This window comes from Canis lupus, chromosome 15 (assembly GCF_048164855.1).
Source record: "Canis lupus baileyi chromosome 15, mCanLup2.hap1, whole genome shotgun sequence".
NCBI classification, from domain to species: Eukaryota; Metazoa; Chordata; class Mammalia; order Carnivora; family Canidae; genus Canis; species Canis lupus.
In genome coordinates, this window is record NC_132852.1 from 56,994,693 (window position 1) to 57,016,112 (window position 21,420).

The 21,420-nt window shown below is 34.3% G+C and overlaps 1 long non-coding RNA gene across 2 annotated transcripts in view; it reads left to right on the forward strand.

The window, feature by feature from the left end:
• LOC140605306 (uncharacterized) overlaps positions 1-20,585 on the forward strand; it is a 56,615-nt gene extending 36,030 nt beyond the window's left edge. For both annotated transcript variants that reach the window (XR_012008010.1, XR_012008011.1), the window contains exon 6: positions 19,784-20,585. This is a non-coding gene — a long non-coding RNA (uncharacterized lncRNA). The remainder of the gene's footprint in view (positions 1-19,783) is intronic.
• The last annotated feature ends 835 nt before the right edge of the window (positions 20,586-21,420 follow it).

Consider the following 21,420-nt stretch of genomic DNA (forward strand, 5'->3'; position numbering starts at 1 on the left):
CAATTTACTCACCCTCCCATTTCCTGACATATTCCCTCCAATTGTGCTTTTTTTTGTTTTCATAACACCCATTATTCCCTAATATATTACATAATCTACTTTTTTGGGGGATATCTACCGCTTACTTTTCATGTCTTCTCTATATCCATCCCATTGAGAATGCAGCCAATACCTGCATGGTGCAGGCAATGAGAAACTGCACTTTTTGAGGCTGTGAATGAATGAGGTTTGACAGCACCCCATTGAATTCAGGATTTCTGGTGATTCTATAGGATATGAAACAAGTATTTTATTGATTTTATTGATTGATTGTGCAGTGGAGGAGGGGTAAAAGGAGAGGGACAGAGACAATCCTAAGCAGGCTCCATGCCCAGCACAAAGCCTAAGGCAGGGCCTGATCTCAGGACCCAGGATAATGACCTGAGCTGAAATCAAGGGTCGGGTGCTTAACGGACTAAGCCAACCAAGCCCCCTGAAACAAGTATTTATTTATTTATTATTATTTTTAAAGACTTTATTTATTAGAGAGAACACAATTAGGGGAAGCAGTGGCAGGCAGCAGGAAAGGGAGAAGCAGGCTCTTTGCTGAGCTGGGAGACCAATTGGGGGTTTGATCCCAGGACCCTGGGATCATGACCTGAGCCAAAGGCAAACACTTAACTGACTGAGCCACTCAGATGCCCCTAAAACAAGTATTTAATTGTTTTAAAATTATGACTTTGCTAATTTTGACTTGATTTCAGATGTCTTATATACCCGTCTTCAAAAGTTTTTCTCTAAGAGGGAATAGGAGACATATTTTTGGGATCTTCCAGATATAAAGATATTGTTGCTGCTTTTACATGGTCACTAGTGGACAACAGAACAAATTGAGTCTAAAATTACTGGGTCACCAAATTGTCCCTAAAAATCTATAGGCATTTGTTATATTGTCATGTGGAATTTAGTTTTGCTAAGAGATAAGGCTAGTTATAACTTTCTTCCTTTTAAGAGATCTGTGTAACCTGCCTTTACTTTTATAATTCAGACATATTTACTGGATTCCAATGAGCACTTCAATGCTTAAATTCTATATTACTAGTTTTATTTTTCCCCCCCAAATGTGTCAATAAATTATGACTTGGACCTATGTTGTTTCTATACCCTATTTATCAGCTTTAAAAGTAGTGTAAAATTTTAATTCTTTTTCCTATTCATTCAATGATGACTTTTAAACTTTCTTTTCCACACTTTTAAAAAATTATTTGAGTATAAACTTAGAAACTGATTATCCCTAATCTTGCTTTAAATTCTAATTAATTTTGTCTCTGTATTTTTCTTATCACCTCTATCTCAATTTTAGTCAAGTTGATGTTACCATTTTTTTTCCTCTTGTTAAATAAAGGTTCTGTATTTTTCTCCTCTTAAATTCTATTGAGAATGAGTGATAATTTTCTAAAATATTAATTTGGACTTTGTAGTAAATATGTATATTTTGTACATAAAATATATATTTCATGTAAAATTATATAACTTGATAAATAGAACTTAAATATATTCTCTTTCGATTTAAGAGATACTATTTTTTGTTTTACAATTTTGTTTAATAAGCCAGTTAGGTAATCATGATTAAACTATGCATCTACTGAGGAAGATAGATCTGTCTGGAAAGTATATGTCAATAAGCCAAACATACATAGTCCCTTGACTTGCTATTTCTTCACTATAAAGATTTTTAGCTACATACTGGGTAAATGTGCATACCAATTACTCCTATTGCCAGAGAATGGCGGAGTTTAATTTACTGGGGTTCTAGTAAATTGAATCTTTTCTTCCCACTACTCCCTAGATTTTTGATACTCCAAAAACATGAACAACATTAAAACTTGTCTCTGGTGCATTGCCACTGGGGGTCTTTCTTCTCTTGACACTTTGTGGTATATTTGTGGGGATTAAACTTGCAAGCGTGTAACAACATATAGGTGCCTCCTGACTTTGAGCAAATTTTGGGGCGCGCACACACATATACGGAGATGGTGTTTGTAGTCTTTTTCTGGATGTTGACAAATAAATACCATTTTCAGAGATTGAAGTTTTGGAAATAATATTTAGGCTGCCTTAAACAACAGCACCAATATAGTAGATGGTAATTACTCAATTTTCTGAGGGAGGGGAAAAAACCCAGTTTGTAGACTCAGATAAATAGCAGGCAGGAGGGATAAAGTATATTTCTTTATAGTATCACGTGACTACAGCATATGTTTATCAGCAGTTACAATTCTTAATTTTGTTACAATAGTCCATATTTCAGAGGAAACCTCCCATATTTGAAACATAATGACTACATTTGCAGTGGTGTTCAGGTTTTCATCTTTTCTTTTCCCTTATTTTATTTTATTGGGAAGTGAAAATTGCAGCAAGCCAATATTGCCAAATCAATTTTAAATCAGAGGCTGTATTTGTTTTTATCTTATGATGTGATTCAAAAGATTCACAGAAAACTAGTGAACTATTTGAAGATTGGGAACTGGTATAAAAAAGAAACTAGGAAAAATCAGATGAGTATTTAACTGCTTTTTTCCTGTAGAAATCTCTTTATGAAAAGTGATAAATATGATTTGCTTATTGTAATAATGCAAAACATAAAGCCTTATAAATAACATAATATTAAGGGCTTCTCACTGTTCTGCCAAAACTGTATTACCAAAATGACTATATGTATACTTCTAAATCTCTACGAAAGCTACAAATTCCACATATGTAATATTGTGCATTAATAGCTGTTGAATACTTGTCTTTTTTTTAAAGAGCTATCCAGACCCTACTTAAATCTCAACTACTACTGTAATTTTTTGAACTTAAAGTAGTACTAACACAAACCAAATAAAACAATTAAAATTTAAAAGTGGGAAAAATAATTAGTTGTGGAAAGTAACCAATACGCATCTTGCTTACTGCTTTCCTAAACATGAGGTCAAAATAGAGCATGGGTCTTTTAAAAGTAGTTTGTATTAGAGGTTTATGCCCACAGTGTTTTTTATTTATTTATTTATTTTTAAGTAGTCATTTTATAAAGAGAGAAATGCATATTCATAACAAATTAGGAAGTGAAGCCTACAAGTCAGATATTCAAATAGCTCTTTTCACTGGAAACTCCCTCAGGCCATCATGATTGATTACTCCTAATTTCCTTTTGGAAGAAAATGTCAGGCATAGATGCTTAACGGAATTTGAGCTTTAAGTGTTTTGAGAGATCAGTGACTAGAGCTAAAATAGAATCTTTAGAGTTTGCTATAGAAAAACACTTTAGGACCAGCTAAATTTTTTACCCAACACTTCAGAATATATTGTAATAAAAATTATTTATTGGAAGCTTTAATGACCTAAGCTTAAGTGCATATCCATAGGTTTTGTGATTGTGTGTAGGGGGAGGAACAGAAAGCAATGGGAAGAGGAAACTCTCCAAATATATGGCTAATTTTCTGTTATCACATTGTGAAGAGCTGGTACAGCAGGAAGTACTCATTGGGAATATTGGTTTAAATAACAAAATTTGGAATTTCAATAGCTTATCTTCGTTGAGGATTGTTTTGTATAAAATGACTAAAATAGCATTTTTCAATAAAAAGAGGATGAAATGAAAGTTTTAAAGGGTTCTTTAGTATTCAAAAATCATCTAAAAAGAATTCTGGCTTTGTGACCCAAAATCTCCTCCCACCTGCCCCCCACCGCCCATTTAATCATTTTATTTTTCCTTCAGTAGAAATTAGCTCTTTAATCTCATTGAGTCTAGTTTTATAGATCTGTGTTCCATGCTGGTTCCCAATAAACTTGTCAAACCACTTAACCTTTCTTTGCTTCTGCTTCTGGCCTCTCCCCTACCTCTCCACTTCCTCCTTCACAACTGTCACTGCTAACACCAGTGAGGCCATTCTTGGAAAGTTGGGTTGACTTCTGTCTTTTTTGTACTGACATAGCTGATATTTTTTAAAAGTTGTGTCTACATATTAGATCCCCCAAATCTTAAAGTGGGGCCTCTGCAAGGACTTCAGGGTTAGGATTCCAGTCAGTATTGACAGCAGAAAATCATCATATATTTATCATCATATCTTTGTTAAAAAAAACAAAATAAAAAACAACCCCAACTGAGTAAGGATCTTACTAGCTTTATTCAAGGATTCACAAACTGGACAGCCTCCATTCTAGCAGATTAGGAAGGAGTTTCCAAGAACTAGACAACACAAGAGTAGTTCTAGGCAGAAGGGAGCAGGACCAAGGAAGTTGTACTAGGCTAAAAAGTAGTTTGGTTATTTCAAGGTTACTCTTCTTGTCCTGAGTGGCAGGAGTCTATCAGGCAGATGACCTAATAATGCTGATCAATCCTGATAGTCTGGTTTAAGGTTCCATTTCCTGGGAGAGCTGAAACTGTAATTCAATTAAATCTCAGTTTGGTGACATAGGCCTTAAAATATGCAGCTCCATTTAGGGTCTGTTGTCATGTTTTTAAAGTCTTTATCAGCAGCACTGTCATCCTCATAATTTACTGAGCTTAATATATGGCCAGCACTTTTAAATACCTTATTATTTAATTTAATGCTTAAAGCACCCTAGGGAGGGTTATTCTTATTTCACAAATGAATGTAGATACTAAGAGGTGTTATTGCCCAGGTATGCAGGTGAAGGCTGAGTTCAAATCTGAGCCAGTCTACTCCAGAGCACAGACTTTTGTCTGTGAGCATCACACTAGGATTTCATAGCATTTACAAATAATTTCTAAAGTAAATTCTGAATTAGAAGAAAAAGTAAAAATATTAAACATTTCAATCCTTAGTTTACTAGTGAATAAACAAAGACCCAATTCTTTGTTCAAATTGGCCCAAGTAGATTTTTTAATATTTCATCTTCTAAAATCATACATTTTGTAAAAGATATGCATTCCAAAATAGTTTCCTATTCATAAATTATAGAAACAAATTTTAAAAGTAATCAAATAACAAGGTATTAAATTAACTGATAGTTTCCCTACTGTGGCAAATTATCATAAACTTAAAACACACTATTGTGTAGTTTTGGGAGTCAAATCTTAAAATCAAGGTGCTGGCAGGGCTTTATTTCTTCTGGAGGGTTCATGAAAATATTAATTTTCTTGTTTTTTTTTTTTTTTTTTTTTTTTTTTTTTTTAGCTTCTGGAGGCCATGCTATTCTTCAGCTTCTGACCCTTTCTTTCCTCTTCAAAGCCAGCAACATATCATCTTCTACCTTTTCTGGCCTTCTGCCTCCCTTTTATAAGGACACTTATAATATCAATTGGGTCATTTTGGATAATCTAAAATAATCCCTTATCTCAAGATAATCACATCTGAAGAGTTATTTTAAACTTAAGGTACTACACAGTTCTGGGGATTATGATGCCCTCTTTGAAGAAATTTATTCAGGCCCCCACAATAGCATGATATAAATAATCCTTAGAAAAATGTATTGTTTTTTTGATCATATATGATATTGATGGTGGTGGCTATCTAAATCCCTCTTGGCATACCATTTAACAAGATAACTGTATTTATGCCAGTCATGGTTATAAAGAGAATGACAAAATATGCATGATATGCAAAATAAGAAGTAGGATATACTTGTCTTTTCTCGCTGTTACCTGACTGAATTTGAAAAATCTAAAATGTTTACAAGGTTCCATAGTTATATTTAATTTAATTTTGAATTAAGTTGGAAATATACTTCAAATTATACCAGCCATGCCAACTGCTTTAATAAGTTTCCTCTTTTATTGTGAGTTTGTTGTAGGCATCTCAAAAGTATTTTTTCCCTTGGGGCACCTGGGTGGCTCAGTCAGGTAAGTGTCTGACTCTTGGTTTCAGCTCAGGTCATGGCTCCTGCCATACCATCAGGCTCTGTGCTCAGTTTAGAGTCTGCTTGGAATTCTTGCCCTTTTCCTCTCCCTCTGCCCCATTACCCACTCTTGTGCTCTCTCTTTAAAATAAATAAATAGGGCAGCCCAGGTGGCGCAGTGGTCTAGCGCTGCCTGTAGCCGGGGATGTGATCCTGGAGACCTGGGATCAAGTCCCAAGTTGGGCTCCTGCATGGAGCCTGCTTCTCCCTCTGCCTGTGACTCTGCCCCTCTCACTCTCTCTGAATAAATAAATAAATAAATAAATAAATAAATAAATAAATAAAATCTTTAAAAAAAGTATTTTCCCCATATGAATAAATAAAATCTTTTTAAAAAATAAAATAAATAAATAAAATCTTAAAAAAAGTATTTTCCCCAAGAAACATTAATAAATTACTAATAATTATTCTGATGTATATTACTACACATTTAACACTTTTTTTGTTTTTGTTTTTTGTTTTTGTTTTTTTTTGTTTTGTTTTGTTTTGTTTTACATTGGTAGAAGACAAATTATGTGTGATAACCTGGAAGAAAAATTAATAATATTAATAAAAATAGTATTAAAGTTTTCTGAAAAAAAACCTACTTTGTAGTTACCCAATATGTATAGTAAAAATAAAATAGTTTTAAAATAAGCTGATTTTATTATAACATTTCAAAATAAAATAAAAATATTATTTACAAATAAAATTTAGATTTTTCATGCTTTTACTCTGTAAAGATTCAGAGAATTTTTTTAGTAGTTTAGACTACTTATAAGTACCATGTTTTTGTGACAACAAGTTTTGTCACTGTTTCATAAAGAATATTGTTGTTTTAAGTTTAGACAAAAACACTGAGTCATTGGAAATGTAGATCAGATAAGCTACTTAGAAAAGTGTGAAAACTCCAAATATTCTTCTCTTGTGAAAAAGGAATCCAATTTTCAAGGCTTTCAAAATGGTATTTTTTACTGACACTAAAACTTAAAAACCCTACATTGTAAAGTTAGAACCGTGGAAAAGGATGCATCAATCTTATCATAACTTCAGCAAATGACAGTTTTCTTCTATGTGGTCTTCTTGAGACTAGATTCTCTATTTCTGTTATATTTAAAACTAGATTTTCTTTGGAGATAAATTCATTCTCATAATAAGTCTACAACTGGAACCTTGAAGTACATTTTTTTTTGAAAGCTCTTATTTCTGAATGGAATGTGGTGTTTATTTTTGAAATAAGCCATTTGGATTTCTTTTAATCTTTTTTGTTTCATTTTATTTTCAAAAGATATTTGTATTTGTATCAGTGGTTATAAAAACCCAAAGTCATTTCAAACTATGACTACTTTAAACAATTAAGGAACAATTTCTTCCATGAAGTAAATTTTCTCTAAATTGAGTCTATATCTTGATGCTTACTTAATTGAGAAAAACAAGGAAAATGCTGATTATTATCTCAGTTCTCCAAGATTCTAAGTATGAAATCTAGGTTAATAAAGGCCAGATTAATTCTTATCTGCTACAAGCATTATTTTATTATTATCATTTTTTATTTTGATTCCAGTATAGTTAACATACAGTGTTAAATTAGTTTCAGAAGTGCAATATAGCAATTCAACAATTCTTTACATTTCTCATCAAGTGTACTCATAATCCCCTTCACCTATTTCACCCATCCTCCTACTTCCCTCTGGTAACCATCCTCTCTGTAGTTAAGAGTCTTTTTCTTGGTGTGTGTGTGTGTGTGTGTGTGTGTGTGTTTCTCTTTTTTCCCCGTTTTTTGGGTTGTTTCTTGAGTTCTACATATGAGTGAAATCATATGATATTTGTGTTTCTCTGATTGAATTATGTCACTTAACATTGTATTCTCTAGATCTATCCGTGTTGTAGCATTGGCAAGATTTCTTCCTTTTTATAGCTGAGTAATACTCCATTGTATATATTCCTCTTATTTATTATCCATTCATCTATCAATGGACACTTGGGCTGCTTCCATAATTTGGCTATTGTATATAATGCTGCAATAAATATTGAGGTGCATGTGTTTCTTTAAATTAATGTTTTGTATTTTGGTGTTGCATAACCACTAGTGCAATTCCTCGATCATAGGGAGTACTATTTTTAACTTTTTGGGGAACTTCCATACTGTTTTCCATAGTAGTTTGCATTCCCACCAATAGTGTACAAGGGCTCTTTTTTCTCCACATCCTTACCAACACGTGTTTCTTGTTTTTTTTTTTTTTTTTTTTTTTTTAATTTTAGCCATTCTGACAGCTGTAAGGTGATATCTCATTGTTGATAGTTTCCTTTGCTGTGCAGCAGCTTTTTATTTTGATGTAGTCCCAAAAGTTTATTTTTGCTTTTTTTTTCCTTGCCTCAGGGTATGTATGTATGTATTTTTTTTTTTTTTTGCCAGAAGCAATTACTGTATTTCCCTCATGATCTAAAATTCATATCTATTCATGGGTTTACTTAGGAAGGGGGCTTCCCGGCTAGAACAGAAGCTCTTGAGGACTGGAGACAAGTCTGTACAGCATAGGGACTCAATCAGTGTGTTAGATGATTGTTTTCTCTTCAAGCATTTCTCCAAGAAGACTCTGAGCTCCGTGCTTTGTGGTCAGAGTGGACTCAGGTTTTGGGGTCCGAATGGTGGGCTGTCTCCACTCAGCTGCTTAAACCTCCGGTTTTTTGCCCATTGGATATCTTGCCTCCTTTGTTGAAGATTAATGGATCATATAACTGCAGATTTATTTTTGGGTTTTTGGCTCTGTTCTGTTGATCTACATATCTGTTCTTGTGACAGTACAATACTGATTTAATTGCTACAGCTTTGTAATATAACTTGAAGCCTGGAATTATGATATTTTCAAGATTGCTTTGGTTTCTTGAGGTCTTTTGTGGTTCCATACAAATTGTAGGATTGTTTATTCTAGTTCTGTGAGAAATATTGTTGATATTTTGACAGGGATTGCATTACATCTGTACATTAGTTTGAGTCCCACGGATATTTTACCAATATTTGTTCTTCCAGTCGATGAGCATGGAGTATCTTTCCATTGTTTGTCTTATCTTCAATTTCTTTCATCAGTGTTTTATAGTTTTCAGAGTACGGGTCTTTCACCTCTTTGTTAAATTTATTCCTAGGTATTTTATTCTTTTGGCACAATTGTAAATAGGATTGTTTTCTTAATTTCTTTCTGCTGCTTCCTTATTAGTATATAGAAATGCAACCAATTTCTGTACAATAATTTTTATATCCTGCAAATTTACTGAATTCAATGATTAGTTCTAGTCATTTTTTGGTTAAGTTTTTAGGATTTTCTATATAAAACATTGTGTCATCTGCAAATAGTGAAAGTTTTACTTCTTCCTTACCAGTTCAGATGGATTTTATTTCTTGTCTACTTGTTGTGGATGGGTTACCTAGTACTGGGTTGAATATGAGTGATGAGAGTGGACATCCTTATTTTATTCCTGACCTTAGGGGGAAAGCTCTCAGTTTTTCACCACTGAATATTTTAGTTGTGGGTTTTTTGCATATGGCCTTTAGCATATGGAGATATTTCCCTATAAACCTACGTTATTGAAAGCTTTTATCATGAATGAATGCTGTATTTTTCAAATGCTTTTTCAGCATCTACCAAAGTGATCACATACTTCTTATACTTCTTTTTTTTTTTTTTTTTTTTAAATCTTTATTTATTTATGATAGTCACACAGAGAGAGAGAGAGGCAGAGACACAGGCAGAGGGAGAAGCAGGCTCCATGCACCGGGAGCCCGACGTGGGATTCGATCCCGGGTCTCCAGGATCACGCCCTGGGCCAAAGGCAGGCGCCAAACCGCTGCGCCACCCAGGGATCCCACTTCTTATACTTCTTGATGTGATGTGTCATATTGATTTGTGAATCGAACCACCTTTGTATCCTGGGAATAAATCCCACTTGATTATGGCCAATGACTTTTAAAAATGTATTGTTGGATTCATTTTGCTAATATTTTGTGGAAGATTTTTCCATCTATGTTTATCAGAGATATTGGTCAATAGTTTCTTTTCTTTCTTTTTCTTTTCTTTCTTTCTTTTTTTTTTTTTTTTTGTAGTGTCGTTTTCTGGCTTTGGTATCAGGGTAATGCTGGCCTCATAGAATGAATTTGGAAGTTCTTCTTCCTCTTCTAAATTTTAGAATAGTTTGAGAAATTAATTATTAATTATTCTTCAAATGCTTGGTATAATTTATCTGTAAAGCCATCTGGTCCTGGGTTTTTGTTTGTTGGGAGTTTTTTGATTACTGATTCAATTTCATTGCTAGTAATTGGTCTGTTCAAGTTACTATTTCTTCCTGCTTCAATTTGGAAAATTACATGTTTCTAGGAATTTATCCATGTCTTCTAGCTTGTCCAATTTGTTGGCATATAATTTTTCATACTGTTTTTTTTTTTACAATTATTTCTCTCTCTTTTTATGAGTCTGGCTAGAGGTTTATCAATTTTGTTGATCTTTTCAAAGAGCCAACTCCCAGTTTCATGGATTTGTTCTATTGCTTTTTAGTTTCTATATGATTTATTTATGCTCTAATCTTTATTATTCCCTTCCTTCTGCTGATTTTAGGGTTTGTTTTTTTGTTTTGTTTTGTTTTGGTCCTTTACTAGCCCCTTTAGGTATAAAGTTAGGTTGTTGAGATTTTTCTTGTTTCCTCAGGTAAGCCTTTATTGCTATAAATTTCCCCCATAGACCTGCTGCATTTCAAAGATTTTGGATGGTTGTGCTTTCATTTTTTTTTTCTATGTAACTTTGATTTATTTTGATTTCTTGGTTGACTCATTCATTGTTTAGTAACCTGTCATTTAATCTCCATGTATTTGTTTTCATTCCATATTTTTTCTTGTGGCTGACTTCTATTTTCATAGTGTTGTGGTCAGAGATGAGGCATGGTATGGCTGATATTTTTACTTGTTGAGACTTGTTTTGTGGCCTAGTATGTGGTCTGTTCTAGAGAATGTTTCCATGTGACTTGAAAAGAATGTGTATTTTTCTGTTTTAGGAAGGAATGTTCTGCATATGTTTAAGTCCATTTGATCCAGTGTGTCATTCAATCATTGGCTCCTTGTTGATTATCTGTTTAGATGATCTATCCATTGATGTAAGTGGGATGTAAAAGTCCTGTATAATTATTGTATTATTATTGATTACTTTTTTATGTTTGTTATTAACTTTTATATATTTGGATACTCCCGTGTTGGGTGCCTAAATATTTCAATTGTTATATCTTCTTTTTAGATTGTCCCCTTTTTATTTTGTGGTGTCCTTCTTTGCCTTTTGTTACAATCTTTGTTTTAAAGTCTGTTTTGCCCAATATAAGTGTTGCTACGCCAACTTTCTTCTGACCCATTTGCTTGATAGATGTTTCTTCATGCAGTCACTTTCAATCTTTAGGTCTGAAATGAGTCTCTTGAAGGCAGCATATATATGGGTCTTGTTTTTTTTTAATATATATATACTCCGACACTTAATGTCTTTTGATTGGAGCATTTAATCCATTTCTACAAAGTATTAATACAAAGTAATTATTGCTAGACATATTTATTGCCATTTTGTTACTTGTTACTTGTTTTGTTAGTTTTTCTCTGATCCTTTCTTTTGCTTTCTTACATGGTTTGGCTTTTTTAAGTTGATATACTCAGATTTGTTTTTCTTTATTCTTTGCATATATATTACTGGCTTTTGATTTGAGATTACTATTAGGTTTATTAGGTTTGTATATAACATCTTCTGCATATAGCAGTCTATATTAAATGATGGTTGCTTAAGTTTGAACCCATTGTTTACTCCTCTCCTGCCCACATTTTATGTATATGGTGTCATGATTTACATCCTTTTATTTTTTGGATCCCTTGACTGATTTTTACAGATATATTCCCTGCTCTTGTGCTTCCAACTTTTTTATATTCTCACTTATTATCGTTCTTTTCCATTGAGTCCCCTTTAACATTTCTTACAGGGCTGGGGGATCCCTGGGTTGCTCAGTGGTTTGGCACCTGCCTTTGGCCCAGGGCGCGATCCTGGAGTCCTGGGATCGAGTCCCAAGTCAGGCTCCTGGCATGGAGCCTGCTTCTCTCTCCTCCTGTGTCTCTGCCTCTCTCTCTCTCTATGTCTATCATAAATAATAAATAAATATTAAAAAAAACATTTCTTACAGGGCTGGTTTATACAGAAATGTTGATATTTGAAGCACAGGGGATTTATCTCTCTCTTTTCATTCCTTCTCCAGTCAAACCAGTTGGAAGCAGAAACATGAGAAAGCATATTTGTACATAGCCTGTTAAGGAAATATGATTTAAAGCAAAATCTCTTCTCAATTCAGAAAACCTCTCTATAAGGGTAGAAAAGAAAGAAATTTTACCATTGAGTGGCATTTAACCAGAATGGATTAATGGCATTGCCCTATGAGATTGTTTTTCCATTCAGTCTCCTTTGACATCCTGGTGGTCGGTGGATACCTTATTTCTGCTGAGCAGAGATAGCATTTCAGACTTCCCACTCATCCACAGCCTACTTCACCTGGTTGGTAGGAGGACTGAAATCTCATTCTTCTTGTAGTCTCTATTGACAACATGGTGACAGAGTATGGTTAGAGACCATTGGATGGTGGTGGGATTTCAAGCTTTGCATTTGAATCCTCCGATGCTAGCTAAGAGCAATACATATGCCTTATTACTGCAGAATGGGATGGAAGTCCAGGATCCCTGCATGGCCCTCACTGACACTATGGTGGTGGCGGGTTATTACCACTGAGCAAGGTTGAAACTCCAGCTCTTCACATAGTGTTCTTGGATATCACATCACTGCAGTTGAGGGAGTGGGGGTAGGGCACCTCATTAAAGCCAGGTATGGCTATATACCTAGTCTTCCTTCTTGGCCTTTGATGACAGGGTTGGTGGTGGGACTCTAGCTTTTTCCATGGTTGCTGGGCTAGAATTCTTATTGTTAAAGTTTTTTTGTGTTTAGTTCTGCCTGCCTTACCATGTTGTCCTTCTGTCCCTGTACTTTTTCTAGAAACAGAAGGCTTTCTTGGCCTCTTTCTGCACCACTGGTGGTTCTGCATTTCTGACTTCTATAGTACCAGTCTGGGTTATAATGAAGCAAAAAGAAAACTCAGTACCCTCACCAAAGCATTGTTCTTCAGGCTCACATACCTAGCCAGTCTGCCTTTTTCTTACTACTTTTTAGAGCCACTGTATGTTTGTTTTATGTATATTGTCTAAGGTTTTTAGCTGAATTTAGCAGAACCAGGGAAAAGTGTGTCTATCTCATTATTGGTCTAGATATTGCTGCAAATATTAAAAACATGCTTTTATATACTGCCCCACACCTAAACCCCAAATATCTTCTTTATCTTGGGGATATTTTCAGAAGTCTAGGTTGACAATTGGGTCTGTCATTTCCTTATAAGTACTGTGCGGAATGTCTTTGAAGAATAAGGTGCTCTATAATTTGTAGACAGCAGTGGCTAAAAAAATAGGAACTAGAATTGAATGAAAGAAATTTCAGATGAAAACTTTCTCTTAGTCTTGATTATAATTAAGAAGTCAAGATATCTGATATCTAGGGTAACAGAGGTTGAATGATACCCTCCACAAGAAAAAAAAAAAAAGGTCTTTAAAATCTGGGGAGCAGTTATAATTTAAGACAATGTACACAAATTCTGGAAAGTAATGTGCTATGTGGTCCTTATATGCCAGGCTGGTGAATGTTTTCTTGACAATGAAGATAAAGACTATAGTGTTGTGGAAGTTAAGGGATTATAAAGCAGAACTATGAAATACACTGATAACAAGGATCCTGAAAATATCTCCAATTAATAGCAAATGGAAAAAAATGTGGATCAAGTGTTTGTCATGTTTGAAATATATACTGAGCAGCAAATATTATTTGAGAATTATCTTCTTCTGGTGTGGGGGTCAGATGTTGATGTTGAAATTTTCCACAGAATAGGTCATTCAGAGAGAAGTTAAAATATCTTTAAGTTTCTTTGATTTAAAAAGAAAAAAAGGAATAAAAGGAAAATTTGTTTAGGTTACATGGAAATCCTCTCCCTAAAACAGTGGTGCTGTTCCACAGAGCAAAGAGAAGAATAAATTGAGATATTTAGCAGAACAGAGAGGAAAGACTGGGAGAGGAAAATGTATCACAAAGGAATTTGAAGAGTAAGAGCCACTATGTAGTAATTGTGGGTGAAGGATAGAGCCTCCACTCTGTCTCAAATCCACTATTAGTGATTCAACCTAAATATACTGTTTTACTTTTGGAGTATTGACATGTGTGTAATCTATGTATGTTGGATTTGAAAAGATGTGCTCCTCCTAGGTTAGAATAAAGAACCAAAATATTTCTGAAGATGTAGTCAATAAACATGCTTTAAAGAGAATTGATTGGTTCTCTTTTATACCCATTTTTAAGAAGTTATTTCTCTTTGCAATGAGGAGTTCCTTTTGAATATTTCTAATAGTATTACATGTTCACTTGGGATCGTAAATACTTTTGCAAAAATATCGATGTTAAGCTGAATATTAAGATATTTTGGATTCTTTTCCATTTTGTCTTCTCCTCTTAAGATGTTTTTCTTTTTATTCACTTTCACTCAGTATCAGACTCCATGTCATTTATCATGCTACATTTACTGTGAACTGAATCCTACCAGCCTGTTCTTGATGACTCCTTCTACCTTCAAGACAGTGCAATAAATCACAAAGAAAGCACTCTTATTAAATATATATTTTCTAGGGAATTTTGGAAAACCATAAATTAAATTTTTTTAAGTTTTAAGGTTATGGGCACAGGAGTTCCATTCCCAGATAAAATGGATTTAGCACACTGCACCCTGTCTCTCCCACTGAATGTAGTATAGAGCCTTGACATAATGCAAGGAATAGCCATTTGAAGATGCAGTACCACCAGACTGGCTGTGAGTTTAGCAATGCTTTTCCTTCAGTATATCCTGCACTGGATTCAAGCCCACCCAAAATCAGGAAGTTACATTGGCAAGATAGAAAGAATTCCAGGAGAAACCATCTAGATCTGGCTTAAGAAAAGCAGTTTCCAAAAGCCAAGAGAGAGTGGGGAGATTTCCCCATATTTTACAGCTTTCAGCCAAAGAGAAATGATATCCATAAAAACTTTAAATATCAAAATAAAGAAGCAATTCAAATTGTAGGTTGCTAGGTATGTTACTTTCTATTTCTGCTATAATCAAATTGTGACAAACTTTGTGGCTTTAAACCCAATTCATTATTTCAGTTTCTATAGGTCAGAAGTCTGGGACAACTGGCTTGATTCTCTGTTCAGAGTCTCACCGGGCTGTGTTCAAGCTGTCACCTCTTGTGGCTCTAATCTGGAGTTAGGTTCTTCTTCTCCAAGATCAGTGGTTATTGACAGAACTCATTTCTTCTTGTGCTTTTCATGTGGACTCCTACATCTCCAAGTCAACAGCATGTTGAGGTCTTTTGTGCTCTAATTCTCTCTGCCTTCTCATTCAGAGAAACACTTCTGTTTCTCAAGACCCAAATAATTACACTGGGCTCACCTGGATAATCTTTTTAAGAATTTATCACTAACCTTAATCACATCTGAAAAGTCCCTTTTCCATGTAATATAACATAAACATAGGAGTAACCAGAGAGCCACGATTATGAAGGCTAAGAGTCTGCTTACCACACTGAGTAAATAGGATTGATGATTCTTCTTTTGAGTTAATAAGAATATATTTAAGAGTTGAAAGCAAACTATAGATAAAGTTTTGTGCCTCCATTTATAGCTACTATCTTTCTCTTATTACTCATTGGAAATTAGCAACAGCTGAACTGTCTCAGGATATTCACCTGGTATTGATCAGGACTCTTCCATTACTTAATTGTAGTCATGAAAGCATATAAAGGCTATCAATTCAGGCTTTTGTGTGTATGTGGGAAGTAGCAGAAGTGTAAATAAAAAAAAGTGCTACTGAATATAAACAGATATTTAACATAGCAATAATTCAGGTGCTAGATTATTTTAGAGTTAAATAATTGTGTGATTTAACAAAGACACCAGAAACCAGACTGTATCTTTCTTCCCTTCAGTGATCATAATATGATAATTTTGTATGACAATTATTTTATATATTTGTGTGTAGGTGGGTTATTGGGCTCTTTTTCTCACTAGAAAATAAACTTCTTGAGGAAAGAGACCATATCCATCCTTCTCATCCTTCAATCTATAGTTCTTAGTATAATAGCAGGCATACAGTTGGCATTAAATATAATTTTTAAGATATATATTTTTAGATTTGTTGAATGAATAAGTGAAACTCTTACTTTCTCTTTAATTCTGACAAATAGAAACTGAGAATTCTGTAATTAGAAGTTTCTATTCTGTGATTTTAAAGGCTGAGATGCTTATAATCAATGTAGATAATTTATTTTGCTGTTTATTTTGAGGCCTGTTTTTACAGAAGAGATTTATGATGCTCAGATCTTGGTGCTAGTTTGTAAGTTTCAGATTCTTCAAAATAATCTTGCATTTATCCCTCTTAGTGATTTCTTTATGCCACATAATGTATTGTAACTAAAAATAGGGTAAATGTATATAGATATGTAGATAATTGAGGGGACAAATGGATTCAAATATTAAGTGTTAAAGCAAAGGTACTGATGAAGAAAAATCAGTTAAAGCAGTCATGAAAGGCTTCTGGGAGGAAGTAGTATCTGAACTATGTTTAAAGAAATAAAGAGAGGAAACGAACTCTTTAAAAGGAAATGTTTTCTGTATGAAAACATGGAGGTATAACACATTCTTGTAATATCATCTACTTAAATATGACTCATTAGGTTTTAGGCAAGAGATACATAAGTGACACAATTTTAGGATGGTTTAGATTTTATTTTAAATTAATAGATGTAAAAAAAAAATCCTGTTTTTCCCTTCTCCAATGTAATTCTCTTCTTACCCTCTCCAGATATTTCTATTCCTGTGTCTGTTTTTATGTGTATTCATATTTACTGTGTACATGTACATAGAATATATAAAATGTTTGCATATTTTTTAAAACACTGTTTTGCACATTTTAAAATCATACATCCATCTATATTTCTGATTTCCTTTCAGGATTCATGAGATCTATTGATCTTCATAAATGTATTTCTCTATTTTCTTTTAGCGCTATAGACTATACCATTAAATGAATATACTATAATTTATTCTAGTATCAATGAAATTTTACAGTTTCTATTTTTATTCTTTTAAAACAATGCTTCTCTGCACGTTTTCTTGTGCATATGAATAGGAATTTCTTTAGAAAATAGGACTAGGAATGGAAAGGAATGACTGAACCAGGATATGAACGTGTGCAAATTTCCTAGACATTAATGATTTGTGTCCCAAATATGTTGTTACAATTTCCATGCCTATTTACAGTTGCCATTTTCTTCATATTTTGCCAAGAACTCTATTTTCAGTTTAAACATTTTAAGAATCAGTTATGAAACAATATATCATTGGTCTTTAAATTGTACTCTTCAAGAACTTTTCTGGTTATTAACCAGGGCCCAGTAATTTGAGTAGGGTTTTTTTTTTTTTTACCTTTTATCAAGGTAAAATGTGGTTAACAATAAGAAGGTAGAAAGGGGTTTGCAAAGTGGCTTTTGACCTTTGGGTTGTGGGGAAGTTAAGAAAGGAACTAGGAAACTTAAGGGAGAGAGAACAGCAAAAGAAGATTCAGACCACAGAGAGGAAGATATGGTTGCCACAGGAACAGACTTCCCAGGGCTCTGGTGACAACAAAACTCACTACTGCTATGCCACAAGAGCAAGAGATGCTGCAAATGTTATGAGGATAAAACCACTGGCAGATTTTCAGCTGTTGAGCTGTGAGAGCCAGGAGTATCTGTCAGTGGATAACAGAGAAACTAATTGAGTGGACTTTCACACTAAATTGCAAAAATCAGCCTGCCACTATGGTAACCCTGCTGGGACCTTGGCATACCTATCCACTCAAAGTCACATGGAAAAATGGAATACTTAAAAAAAAAAGTCTGCTCTCTATCTTCTAGTTTGGCAGTGTCCTTCTTAGAGTTCTCTATTTGTAGAGACAATATTGATCCAGCTGGAAAAAGGGTAATGTAGTCCATAGCCCAGTTACAGCATCACAAAGCACGACACACATGGGTGGGTTTAAAGCTGAAAGGAAATGAATCATAACTGGCACAATGCACCCTTTTGACTACTCAGCATCACCACATTCCATCATATAAGAATATGGACTTTTCTACAACAGCAAAACAGCTTATTTCACCTTACAAGGTACATCTCTTTTGTTATAGAAGTAATGATCCCAGCCTTTCCCCAAAATGAGGAGACACACAGTTTCAAAATTTTTGTTCATGGCTGCCTCAAATTTAGTTACAGACTCATCAAATATTTCTTACCTGAAGACTAAATTGTCAAATTAGCAATAACAAACTTGTGTAAAATAATAAATGTGTCCTTTGCCATAAAATGAAAACTCAACTGATCAGGGTTCTCTACTTGATGGGTAACCCAAACATAATTCCTGAAGAGTCAAAACCCTCAGTGGTCCTGCCTGTTCTGACTGCTATAGTTTTCTGTGATAATTTACTTATTGGAAGGAATTTCTAAGAGCTACCCAGAAGTTCCTCTGGATTCCAGTGTTAGTGTCCTCAGTGTTAGTAGTAACCCAATGTCTTTTATTTTTCAGTTGGTTCACTGGGAAAAGGAGCCCAGGATATCCAAGCAGTAGTGTTGAATGGAACTACCCTTGTGTTCTTTGGTGAAAGCATTCTCCCCTTGGTAATTGTAAGATCTCTAACCCAGCAGAGTTTAAAGTTGCTAGGACTGGAAGTAAAAGTCTATGAATGAATTATTAAGTAAAATAGTGAAAAATCCCTTCCAGTTCCATCTCTTGATTCTTGAACTCTTGTATTTTCACTAGAGGGAAGATAACACCTTAACATTGTTTCTGATAGGAAGCATATAGTTGATCTTAGAGGATATCGGTCTTATCCCATTTTTATAGGTACTTTAACTGGTATCACGAGTCTATCTTTATTAAGTCATTTAATCTTCCAATTAGGACTGCGGTTTTCTATGTGATAGATTATGTGGTAGGGCCATTTAATTACATAGAAAAGGGCCCATAGCTATACTTTCTTGGAACTGAAATGATTTCCCTTATCAGAATAAATGGTGTCAATACTGTGGTATCATCACTAGATATATTCTGGAATATGAATTTACCCTTTCCATCTGTAGTGTCCTGTCAATACCACCATCCATGGACTTATGGCGTGTTTTACATGCTATCATGTTATCATTGATGTCAATGACCATGTAATTAACTGCCACTATGACCACTTTTCTCATGAACTCATTAAACAGTTTCTGGAAAGCACTGGTACAACGTAAGAGGCTGATTGTCATGCAAAAAGCATTTCATGTTGTCCACTGCAGGAGATGTTCTAGGTAACTATTAAAATAGGATATGGGGGCACCTGGGTGGCTCAGTCAGTTAAGCATCTGCCTTTGGCTCAGGTCATGATCCCAGGAGTCCTGGGATCAAGCCCTGGATTGGGTTTCCTGCTCAGCAGGAAGCCTACTTTTCCCTTCCCCTCTCTGCTGCCTCCTGCTCCCTCTGCTTGTGTTCTCTCTCTGTGTCAAATAAATAAAATCTTTTTTCATCATAAAATAGGGTATGAATAAGTTCACTAGCTACTTATTCTCAGCAGGTCATCCACAGATTTTTTTTTCCCTAAATTTCCTTGTTACCAATTTTCTATCCTGATCCTTCCAATCCATTACCATCCACCAAAAAAAAAAATAGCCACCATACATGAATAAATTAAAATTTATATTTTTGGCCATCATTATTCTAGGAAAAGTGATTATAAGGTACACCATTTCAAGTTCTGCCTACTGAGAGGATTCTCCTTCAGTTTAGGCCTTCTGGGCAACCAGTTGAGTGAAGTAATGCCTGAACTGTCTACTTTCAAATGCCACCAGTATATCTTGCAGAACCAAGAATTTAGAAAATTGGAGGAAGGGGTGTCTCCATGTTGACATTCACATCTCTGAGAAGAAAATCATGAACGCATTTACTGTTGGAGTGATGAAGAATTTGACTTCATGACTTCTAAGCCATGAGAGCTGAAGACACTGGCTAGAGGGATGCCAGTGACTCAACTGCAACAAGTGGTGCCAGTATTGCACCTCCTTTTTTTTTTTTTAAGTTTTCTTTGTTTACATAATCTCTACACCCAACATGGGGCTTGAACTCATGACCCTGAGATGAAGATCTTCATGCTCTTCCAATCAAGCCATAGGCACCCCAAATATCACACCTCTCAGTAGGATTGCTGCAAAATATAAAAACGAGACACAAGAAAAAAGACTCCTTCCTCTTCTATCTTCATGAAGTCCCCCCAGTAGCTGCTACTGGTAGAGCCAAACATTGAGCCATCTTCCAAAGGAGAAATGCAGTCTGCAGGTTCATGTTTCAGTATCTTTATGCAAAGGCAAAGAAGTTCAGTCTGCAGCTGAAAAGCAATAAATTAATAACTGGTACATCTGGACTATTATTTAAAATAGCCTCATTATATTTTTATTGGATTTTCAAGTTACTTCTGTTTATTAACTTTTCCCATTACCTATTTTTAATAAATTTTATTTCTCTGAAAACATGAATATTAGTCCTTTATCTGTTAAATGAGTTGTGAATATTTTCTCCCAGTCTGTGTCTTGTTTCCTTAAGTTTGTAGGTATTTTTAGTTATTTCCTTCTCTCTTTCAAATTACAGTTATTCATTCTTCATCTGTAATAAAGTTGGCAAATATCTTTACCTCTCTTGTATTGTGTTCAGTTATTTATATATTTGATTCATAGACATTTGATATTTAGTGTAGAATAAAGTTAATTTTTGCATTTTTTAAAAAATGAATGTTTTACTTTGGAATAATTTTTGATTCACAGAGGTTTGCAAAGATAATATGGAGAGTTTCAGTATAACACTCGCTTGATTTCTCCCATTGTTAATATCATATCACCCAGGTGCATTTGTCAAAATTAGGAAATTGACTCTATATGTTACTATTAACAAAAACTTCAAACTTTTTTTGGATTTGATCTATTACTGTCCTCATTCTGGTTCAGGATCCAATTCTGAATACTACATTGCATTTAGTTTCCATGTTTCTCCAGTGTCCTTTGGTTGTGGAAATTTTAAGATTATTATTATTTTTTTTTATAATTTTGATGATCTTGAGAAGTATTGGCCAGGTATCCTGTTGAATGTCTCCTAATCTGGATTTTGTCTGACTTCTATCAGAATTAGGTTGGGATTATAGGGTTTTAGAGATCTATCACAGAACTGAATTGTTCTCTTCACATCATACCAGAGAGTACAAAATATCCATATGCCATTATTAGTGATTATTTTCATCGCTTGAGCAAGGCAACTTCAGTCAAGCTTCTTCAACATAAAATAACCATTTTTCTCTTTCCCTACTCTGTTTTT